The following is an 11,463-nucleotide window of genomic DNA, read 5'->3' on the forward strand; positions in this document are numbered from 1 at the left end:
AAACATCTTCATCCAGGGAGGGCAGCCTGCACAGCTTCAGCTCCATGCTGCATTGCTGTGTTACAGGCAACAGGCACACACTTTTATGAATGCCTCATCTCTGGTTTCAGAGGAAATTACATTGCATGTAGGTGTATTTGTACGACTGCATATGTGATGTGGAAATACAGGTACATGCATGTATGTGTACATGTTGCAAGTAATATACAACATGTATGTAGATGTGTACCTGTAAATGTATATAAGTACACTTGGTCAATGCCTACAAGGCATTAACCAAGAACTTTATGTATTTATGCATTTTATGTGTGAAGCTGAGCATATATGAAGGCAAAAATTAGTACAGTAATTTCACACGTATGAGGCACACCCTTTTGACTAAAATTTGGTCCAAACCCGGAAGTGCGCCTTATACTCAGGAGCGTCTTATATATGGACAAACTTCAGAAATTTGCCAACCCAGAAGTGCAAGCTGTGAGCCGAACCGCACGGGGCCGCAGGCTCAATGTGGCGGGGGTGGGGGGTCGCGGCTCACACAGGGCCGCAGGGCTCAGTGGGGCTCAGCACGTGTCCTGGTTTGGAGGACAGGTGTCTGCTAAGAAAGGCAGGAGCCTCTCTTGGAAATGGTGAATGTAAACCCCCTCCCTCCAAATTATTATAATTTTGAAATTAAGGGGCTCTCAGGCAAAGATATGGGAATTAGGAATAACAGTTCTTTACTAGGAAAATTAAGATAGAAATACAGTACTACAAAGAAACAAACCCCAAACACTGACAAAGTGTCTTGGGTTACAATACAGGATGTGATCTAGAATTTCAGTTTTTATCTAGGTAGGAAAGGCTTGGCTCTTCCCCCTGGCTGGAGCAACTCCTAATGGGATGAAGTAATTTTATCAGTCACACAGTGGGACTTAATGGGCCATTAGCAGAAGGTAACTCCCTGGAGGAAGGATGGCGGGGTGCAAAGATAAAGAACAATACCCTACTGGTTTCAATGGATGGTCCATTAGCAGAATATCTCCCATGGAGATAAGGATCACTGCCCCACCTGGTCACAACAGACGGTGATAGAATAGATACTTTGATCACATCCTGTATTGTAACCAAAGACAGCAGGGCTGGTGTGACTGTTACTAATTGGTTACTTTGTTGCATGCAGATGCTACCTGCAAAAAAAAGTGCACCTTATACTCCGGTGTGCCTTATACTCGTGAAATTACTGTACTTCAAAACAGTAAATCCTCAAGCAGGGGAAGCAATGGGTTAAACCGATCGCAAATCAAGCAATCAGAAAAATTGGACTCCTAGGAGAAAGCTGCAATAAAATTTTTATTAGTGAACATTTCACTGCTGGAAATTTACAAGATGAAGAAGATCTGTGTCTCTGAGAAAAAAGGACAGACACAATTCAACACTTTCCTGTCCTAACAGGGAATGTAAAGGTTAACACTTAGAAATCTTGTATAAAACCCACAGGAGGAAGAAAAAAGAAGGAAGGGGTATAGAAAGGAGGTATATGGTACACAATAAAAGTGAGAATTTATGAAGCATACAAGGTGATAAGGAGTGTTCAAAATAATCTGGAAAAACTGGATTGCTGCAAGTGCTAATGGCACTTGGAAGCAGGTTTTTTCAAAATACTTCGAGAACTAAGAAATAGCAGTGAGAGCTTAGGCTCTTAGGGTGGATATAGGTAAAACTGTTGATAGTGAAGATTTTTGATGGAGGCTTCTAGATACAGAAAAGTTAGTTAACTGTTTGCATACAGAAGGAAACAGATTTGTGTATTAACACTACAAGAGGATAGTAAAATACTTCCTCATCTTCCTGCAAACTAAGGGAAGTTTTAACAGCATCTATTAAGCATAAGTCTTTTCAGATCAGTAGCCAAGCAAATTTACATCTCAGAATCATGAAAAAAATTGACTGAGAAGGCACCTGGCCCAATGGAGCCTGGTATTTAAAAATTCTGGTGCTAGAGAAATCCCAAGGTCTTGGAAAAACATGTGCCAGTATCCAAAGAGAGAAAGCAAGATGACACCTGACTGTTAGATGGTTCTGTAGTAGTAATCACAGGTAAGAGAGTGTGAAGTTATTACAAATCAGCTAAGAGATGCTCCAACAATTACAATAATTTTGATAATTTAATATTAAAAAAAAAGTTGTGAGAAACAAACCTGACTTTATTCTTTGACAAAATAATACATTTGTTTGATGAAAACACTTGTGAAAACAAATCAAGAAACTTGTAAATTCTGAAGAAAAAAGAATAGCATCTGCATACATCACAATTTGCATTACATGGATTATTTAGTAGCTAACAGGCTAAACTTTATTGTCCAGAAAGAAGCACCAATCACTGCTGAAAATGTGTGTGTCTCTACAAGAACTGTGCTGTTTAATAATTGTACCAGGAAATACAACTGTAAAAAATATTGTTGATAAAATTTGCCAATGTCTAGATCGGTAGCTAAAGGAGAGGGAGTCCTTCACCTTGAGTCACCTGGCCAATTGAACATTTTCAGCCAAGATAAGATGCTCAGTAACGTTAGTGGAATCTCTTCAGGTCCTGGACCCATGCTCCCTCAATGCTGTTGATCCTTGAATCCCTCTGAATTGTCTGACCTGTGGGAAAACCTAGAGTGACCAGGGGCAGACTGTAACTGCTGGTGGAAGCAGTTTTTCCTTATATCCTTTCCTCTTCACTTTTGATGCCGTTGTTCTGGCTCAGGGCTCACAGAAGCTTCATGGACAGCCTGTTGGGTTCGGACACCCCTGTACAAACCCAGGCGGGTGTGTGACCGCTAGCTCTTGTGCGGACAGCGAGGAAGGATGAGCTGCCAAGAGCAGGAGCCTCACTGGCAGCCACCGGAGGAGTCACCATCACCCGTGACTTGACAGCACAGAGCTGAAAGCCCAGCAAAGCACCCACCCACAGAGCAGCCGCGCACATGGCTCGTAATTATCCTGAAAGCCTGGAGAGGGTCCAGAGCAAAATGACAGGAGCAATTAAGAAGATCAGACAACGCCTGACAGGGGACACTGAGCCATTGCTCTGGTCTCACTAAACCAGTATCTCTGTCACACCATGAAAAATACAGAGTACTGGTGACACCATCACCTGCAGAGAAAGGCACGGTGAGAATCAACCACTGCAAGCTATATTTAGGCATGTTCAGAGCAGAATAAGCCATGACATCCTCAACAGTGAGGACGACTGTTCTAGTTATTAGTCAATAAAAGGGGTAGACTGCCTTTCAAGGCATTCAAATAAAGGTCAGGTAAGTTTTTTCAAGTTGTACTTTCAAAATAATTAAAGAAATAAAAAAAGAAAAAAAAAAAGAAAAAAAAAAAAAAAAAAAAAAAAAAAAAAAGAAAAAAGAAAAAAGAAAAAAAAAAAAAAAAAAAAAAGAAAAAAAAGAAAAAAGAAAAAAAAAAAAAAAAAAAGAAAAAAGAAAAAAAAAAAAAAGAAAAAAGAAAGAAAAAGAAAAAAAGAAAAAGAAAAAAAGAAAGAAAATTAATTACATCAATCAGAAGAAACACTGGGTAAAATTCCAAGGGCTGTGTTACCCCAGAAATGAGAGCTGGCAGTTGGTCTGCCTTTTTGGCCCATAAACTGACTTGTAAGGAAGGAAAAATAATGGAGGTATGGAAGAAATTCATTTGGAGCGGCTGTATTTATCATAAGGAGAAATATACCATGGCATTTGATTTTGACTACCTGCTCTCTGATATTCCCCACTAGGGTATGCAATTACTGTATCCCTGAAGGTCTCAAGCTGGGTTTAAACCACAAAAACAAGTGAAGCAGATACTCTGAAGCAGAATAAAGAAATACTCACTGATAAACAAGGTGACCTTGTGCTTAACAGCAATATTCATTCAATTTTAAATATAAAACACTTATTGCAGAAAATGTCACTGAGACTAAGAGTGCATCAAATATAAACTTGATTGCATTAAGAAGACAGAGATAAATAATATTAGTCATTCGGCTTCTCTGGGAGACAGCCACACTGCCTTCCAAGGTCAAATGTGCTGTGGCTAAGTGCCACATGGCATAACTGCCTGGCCACGCGGATCAAGGAGCAGGAATCTGGTCATCATCTGATTAGTTGCTGGGCACACCAGGCCATTGTTAGGCACACTGTGTCATTGCAAATAAATATTAAATTTAGATGTTTAAAACTAACTCTTTAGGAGAATTGTTGGATATAAGATACAAAATTTTACACGTTTTGTCAACCTGCAAAACAAAAGATTAAGTTCTTTGCACTTGAGCCAACAAAGATTACTTGGAGGCTGTGGCTGCATTGTTTTGTGGATATGGACAAGCCAGAATGTCTAAGGTGGTATTAAAAGATCAGATATTTTTCAAATAATAAAGCAAAGCTCAAGATTATCTTCTTCCCATGTTCTTCCACTTGTTTGATTATGCCTCTGCTCATTCAGTTTAAGTTAGCAAAATAGATTCAGCAGTTTAACTACATTGGTTCAGAAGCACTTTATGAACAGAGCTGAAGCTCAGCTCCCTCCAAGAAAGCATACACTGACAAGAAGTAAAGCATTTAAATAAATTGTGTTTGTTTCAATCTCACTTTATATCACAATCACACATTCTGCAGTGCTTCCAATGCAACTGAGGGCATTGTTTCTCCAACACAGTATGGCAGAGCAGGCACTGTGTTCAGCCAAAGCCCTCTTCTGGAACATGGCAGACAGAGAACAGGAGAGGCCACTCCTGACCCTCCAGGCCAGTGTGCCAGCCCCCATCAGACATGCAGGTGCCTCCTCTGTGACACTGGAATTCAGTGTAAGTGCACCACAGGAAGGACACAGCTTACTAAGGATTGCCTTTTAAGCTGTAGAGATGTCACTCTAGAAACATGTGAGAATGCTGGATGGAATTCTGAGCAACCTGCTCCAGTAAAAGGTATCCCTGCCCAATGGGTTGGAACTAGATGATATTTAAGGTGTCTGACAACCTTTCTCTGATTCCATGGAATCTCTGAAAATGTCAGAACCCTTGAGAGCTGTGCTCACACTCATATACAATTGCCAAGCTCATCATCTGTGAAAAACCCTTTGTTGGGTCTGAAGTATTACCAGGATACAGCTCCCTGAAGAGTACAAAATGCTGACCAAAGACACATCCTCACTAGTGCTGTGTGCTTGCTTCTCCCAGTGACACCAATCTTCTGCCTTGAACACTTTCTCTGACGTGTCCTTCACCTGGACTTCAGTAACATGAGCAGTGATGAGCTACAATGGACAACAAAGTGCCTGTGACATATTTTCCACCTCTCAAAAAAAAAACCACAAACAAACTGAAACCACACACACACCAAAAAAAAAAAAAAAAAAAAAAAAAAACATGGAGAAAGAAGAGAAGGGTAAAGGATTGGTCTTTTCATTTCTCCAGGCCTCCAGCTCTATTACATCCACCCCTAAATTGTGTGCCAGACAAAGCATGGGACTCATGCTTCCCTCCACAGCATGATGTGTAACATTAAGTCAGTCCAGCTCTCAAACACTGCAAAAACATGCTCCTCCTCCCAGGTCAGTTGAAAATTCCACTTCTCCCAGCACACCCAAGTGGGTTCCCATGCATTTCCTTCAATGAGTGAGAGCGGATGCTAAAAAATGGCAGATATTCTCTCCAGATGAAAAATTAACTGAGAGGTTCAAAAAGCCCATCTGGAGTGGAGAAGGTTGATTTCAAGCTCCAGAACCACCAGCAGTTTGCAGCAGCCCCTAATGAGGAGAGACAGCAGAGGAATGAGCACCATCCCCACCCATGTCCGCAGGTAAGTTGCAGCACTGGGAGGTCCTTCTCCTGAATCAGGAAAGGAGAAAGGAGACGGTCAGAACCAGCAGTGAAGCAGTTTGCTGGACACAAACACATCCCTCCGTCACTGCTGCTGTCCCCTTCACCAGGAGCTGGGTCAAAGCACCTGGACCACCACATCCCTTATGTCCTGCAGCAAGAGCCAACCGCTCCTCGAATCCTGACTGGCTCCAGTACCACAGGCAGCATTCATCCAAGCATGCATCCAAACCTTCAGGAGGTGGGCCAGAGCACACATACTGTCAGGTTGGCAGAGGACAGTATGGATGTCCTGCTGGGGGCATAGGCACCATGGAGAGGTGTGCCAGGCTGCTCCAGACCCTCTTAATCTCTAGCTGTACAAATCTCTCATCTTTTTATTAACGTTATCTTCATCTGAAGCCCAAACAGGTCCCAGAAACTCTTCCACTATCTGCCCCTGGCCAAACTGGGGCATCACATTCAGCCCTCATCCCTCCTGAGGTACCATGCCAGGGGTAGCCAGTGGGTTACACACTGATCAGAGCAGTTTCAGCTATTTTACTCCAAAGATCCTTTAAGACTCTTGGATAAATGCCATTGCTCCCAGCAAGTTGCTACTGTTTGCTTTGTCAGTGTGTTGAACAGCCTTTACCACAGCCACTTCAGTTTCAGACATGTTCACTGGCAAACCCCACCCTGCTGAAGAATGGGTTCTGCCACCCTGATCTCATCACTCAATGCTTCACGCAGGCTGCAGAGGTGTTTGTGATGGCTTTATCTCTGCTGTGCACTCCCTGCACAGCCTGATCACTGCTTTACCCTTCAGAGCATTTGGCAGGTGCCTGATGCGTTTCAAGAGAGTTAGTTTTGATTCCTTTTGCTAGTTGTTCCTTGTTTGACCTGACTCGCTGCCTTTTTATATGCAACATTGTTGTAGGCAACTCCAGATGCTTTTTGGAACTTCTCTTACTCCACTGGACAATTGTTTCTGTAGCCCACAAGAAAGGTGTTCACCCCATTTTTCAGCCCATGAGCACGCCCAGTTACTATGGATGGTAAAGTGTGACAGGAGTGAATTCAGGTGACGAAAATGTGAAAGGGATGACACTTTTGGACACACAGCAGAAAACAGTTGTGGCAGTTGCTGTTAAAGGTCATCAGTGGTGGGCACTGGAATGTCACCCAGAGAGGGTGAGAGGGGAGTAAGAGGGAGCAGCGACACTGCCCAAGCAGGTGCAGTGATGTGGTGACAAGAGCAGGCAAAAAGGGTTAAGGGCAAATGAAGGGTAATGGCAGAAGGTTGTACGGGGTGGTAACACTGACTTCCAACCATATCCAGGTGCAGCTTGCAGAGAAGAAGGGCACAATTTTCTGATATTTTTGAGTTCATTCACTACTGGTCTTTCCATTCAGCTCCCTTTCCTTCCCTTGTTTTCAACCCTACTTTTTATAATTTTCTTTTCCCTCTTTTTAAAAAAGTTCGGAAGTCCTGTGTTTGTTTAGTATTGGTTTCTTTACAAACTGATGATTTTCCCTTCTTTTATATTTCTGTACATACCTAAATCATCCTCACAGACCTGTCATCCCATAAAACAACCATCAGCATCTTATTAAGTCCTTAGCATGAAAGATCAATTGCCTCAGCTGATAAATATGCACATCCTCATACCAGGAGCAAATACTTTGAGATTCTTTACTGGCAGGGGATACAAAAGGCCTAAGACCCCTTGAAGTGGATCTTTTTTCAAGGTAGAGAGGAAGATTCTTTCTCTTAAAAAACAACCTATATGTCTCACTTGATGAAAACCCCTTCCTGATCCCAAAATTCACCCAGGAATACAAACTTCTAGTATGTGAGACATATCTAAAGCAGCTGAAATCTTAATAGAGAGTTAAAAGAAGAATGGACAGAATGGGACAGTGACTATAATAAAGAAATCTCACTCTTCTCACCATCACTAGAAGTAGTCAAATGGCTTGACTAAGACTTTTGTTGGCCAACCTTTTCTGCTTAAAAGAAAGGATGAAACAAAAAAAAAAATATATTAATCCAGATATTCTGAATCCTACAGAGGACAAACCTCTGATTACTTCATTCTAAAAACTAAGACAACAGCAAAGAGTATCTTTTTGCCTAATGCTTCCCTTGAATTTGTCAAGCTACATCTTGAACAAAATTTAGGTTCTTTGCCTCCTGAACCATTCAAGTGCTTTCAGGCCATTTCCAGACCATTGTGTCACTAGCCTGAGAACTTGTGAGGAAAGACATAAAACCTCTCAAGCAGAAGAATGAATTGAACACTTTGGAACAAATAAAAGGGAGACTGGAAGGTGGTGGTGATGCCTTCTGCTCCTCCTTTTGAGAAGGATGTGGTGGGAGGTGTTCCCTTGAGCCATTTGGTTATGAAATCTGGCCTTGTCCACAAAAGAATTGGGATTTTCAGATTAACTTTTTACTTTAAGGGCTTAATTCCATTTTGATTGCCTTTTCAAGGGGATAGGTTTTGGCTTGTATTCCAGCAGAGGAGAGATCACCATCAGCAGAGCAGACCCAAGGAGCAGAAGCAACATGAAACCACTGGGGTGGGAATGCCTGAGGGAGTATTTGGAGAATCACAATGAGGCAGTGTCAAAAATCAAACTAAACATAAGCAAGGCTGTCCTGTCACCAGCTCTGGTAAAGCTGCAGGCAGGCAGCAGGGAGCACCTGTGTCCACCAAGCTGTGCCGAGATGGGTGCTGCCTTGGGCTCGCAGGGGACCAGCCCCAGCCCTGTCATCTCTGCTGGCTGGGGAGCAGCAGCTGCCGGATGAAAAACTGGTCTGAGGTGGCTGCTTCTGCCTCTAATCTCCAGGAACAGGCAGGATAGATCAGTAGAGGGGTGTGGACAGAGAGCCAGGGAGTCAGGTGGCTGTGATAATGGTTATATTGTTAGGGCTGGAATGAGGAAATTGAAGATTTCACTTGGGGAGAGCAGGAGAGGATGGGGGGGACGTCAAAGAGGTTCCATCTTGATTGCCCACTTATTAATCGCCCCTCAGGACAAAGCAGATGCAGAACCAGTCCTATAGGTTTGCTGGCTGCTGTTCCAGCCTGGACTGTCCACCCAGCTTCCAGATGTGTGTTAGCTTAACTGTGCCAGTGGGTGGGAATTTTCATCTGGCCATTTCTGCACTTGGTACCATAGCAGCAGGAGCTGTGGATCTGGCTGAGTGATCTTCCATGAGGGAATGTGCAGCAGAGGTAGAGCTTGGTGACTCTGATTCTCTCATGCAGGATAGCGGGTCACAAGTAATGAAGATGGCAGCTGGCTCAGAGTGTGGCTAAAGGGTCTGGGTCACTGGGCTTCTTCAGCACCCTGTCTGATACACCATTTCCAGGAAGCCATATCTCTTATTCTTAAATATGGACAACAGATGGGAGTCAGCTACATTTTTCAGAAGCTAATTCAGGTTTGCCAGATTAATCTTCTGGGATCCACTCACCTTGACTTCATTCTCCTAGGAAGAGAGGCTGGGTTCCCTCCACCCAGTCTCCAGCAGGATTTTCTCAGTCTTACAATACTTTATTTTCATGATTCTACCCAGTAGTCTCCCATCTTTCATGCTGAAAGGTACGGATAACAGACACAGCTTCAATTTTCCCCTGGGACTCCCTTTTGCTTCACCACAGCGACTCCCTGCAGCCACTCTGCTCCTACAAGGTACAAATGAAGATATGCATTGAAAATCAGCCTCCTGGGACACGAAGGAGTGGAAGTGCGTACATGGACATGCTCTTGCTGCTATGGTATCACTGTTTATCTGGGACAGACACCACTGCTGTCTGGCAAGTTACATCAGTAGCAAGGGAGAAGGCATTCAACAGCCCAGTACATTGGTTTGCAAATCTCTGATGGCTTTTTAGTAATGACCCTCTTTGGAGATCACCAGCTCTGCCTCGAGGGAGTCACTGCACCCTGGGGAAACACCTCCCAGCTGAAGACAGCAGCCATTCAAGGTGTAGCCTCACATCCACCCATCTTTGCCACCTACTGTGCCGGGGCTTTTTTGGCCAAACAAACTTACAGCAACATTGATGATGTTATTCCTTGACTGTTTAGGTCACTAGTTTTAATGCAGATAAATATAAGCAGCTGCAGATAATCCAGAAATAATCCCAAAATAATCACTGGGATTTGCTTTGTAGCAGAAGGAAAGTACAATTGCATTTACAGATACATGAAAGAATTAAATGGACTGAAGGTCTTACAAGTAGTTCAAAGATATGTATAATTTCTTACACTTTTTTCTTTTTTAATTTTTTTCCATGACAGTAGGGACAGTAGCAGTGTGCAGAAAAGAAGTTTGTTCTATTTTAAAATCTTGTGTGTAGTACAGATCATTATCAAATTCCTACCTGGTCAGATAATCGACGTAGCTAGTAAGGAAACATTTCAAATTTGGTGCCATAAAGAGTGATTCATGTTTACTCAAAGGTTGAGGTTGTTCAGTAGCAATAAAAAGCAATCATGCATTCAGAGCTTGTGAAGATGCAATATCTAGAAGCACTGCCCAGAATAACAGGGCACTTCCCATTTCACAAGAGAAGGAACTACTGACAAGGATCTTTTCAGCATAAAGCTCCTTGGATTTAAAATGTTTTTAGAGGTGGAGTAAATATGATGAACCAAAACTTCCAAAGAGCATTTGCAGTGCTTGATGGAAGATCTTTCATTCTATTGCAAGACTTGGGATTTCAGAAGACAAATTATCCCATAATTGCTGAGCCTGAATGGCAATGAGGGTAATAATCATTACTGTCAAAACCAGTTCCATCAGGTGTGACTCACCTTGACAGGTCAATACCTCAATGGAAATATCCAGAAAGTTGTGGATGGGCAAAATGCTCAGAAGACTCTTGTGGGAGGAAAGCTTGAGAGAGGAGTGAACCTAATCACCTAAATGATCAACATGAGTTGCTTTTGCAAACTGCACCAATAACTCCTTATTACTGTCTTCTATTACAGTGCGTGTGCCTGAGGAAAATGGTACCATTTATGACTGACAACCTGGGTGAGAAAATGGTCACTTTAGTGATCTACTTCATGCACAAACTAGAGAGGGAAAAAAAATTAGCAGCACAGAGAAGATGTAAGTAATAATTTTAAAAACCCAGCCCTGAAAAGTTAGCAAATTCTGGTCTTTTTCTGATGGAGATTGAGACTGGCAGCTGAGCTGGCAACAGGAGACTTGTCTCTAAAGTATTTGAGGAATCAAGTGGTAATTGTGTTTGTAGCAATGTTAAAAACAATTTTTTGGTTCCTTTGTGCATTGTCAGTCTATCTGCAGCACACCTGTGTGACCATGGGGACAGGCACTTTACACAGAGCCATGGCCAAGGGTGGTATTTGCATGACTAAAGCAACTGGAAGTCACCTCAGGGCTGATATGTGCTCAGCCTGAGCAGCACACGGGAAGAAAGAGGGAAAGGGGAATTGCTCAGAGCACAGATGTCACGGCCACTGGAAATGGTCAAAGGGCCAGTAAATAGCTTTTTAATTCTGAAAAAAAAAACCAAACCCAAACAACACATGGATAAAGTCTTCAGAAAAATAAATTTAGATGTGTATGGGTATACAGAGAATCACAGATACATGTGTATTATCATTATCTG

This window comes from Catharus ustulatus, chromosome 2 (assembly GCF_009819885.2).
Source record: "Catharus ustulatus isolate bCatUst1 chromosome 2, bCatUst1.pri.v2, whole genome shotgun sequence".
In the NCBI taxonomy this organism is placed as follows: Eukaryota; Metazoa; Chordata; class Aves; order Passeriformes; family Turdidae; genus Catharus; species Catharus ustulatus.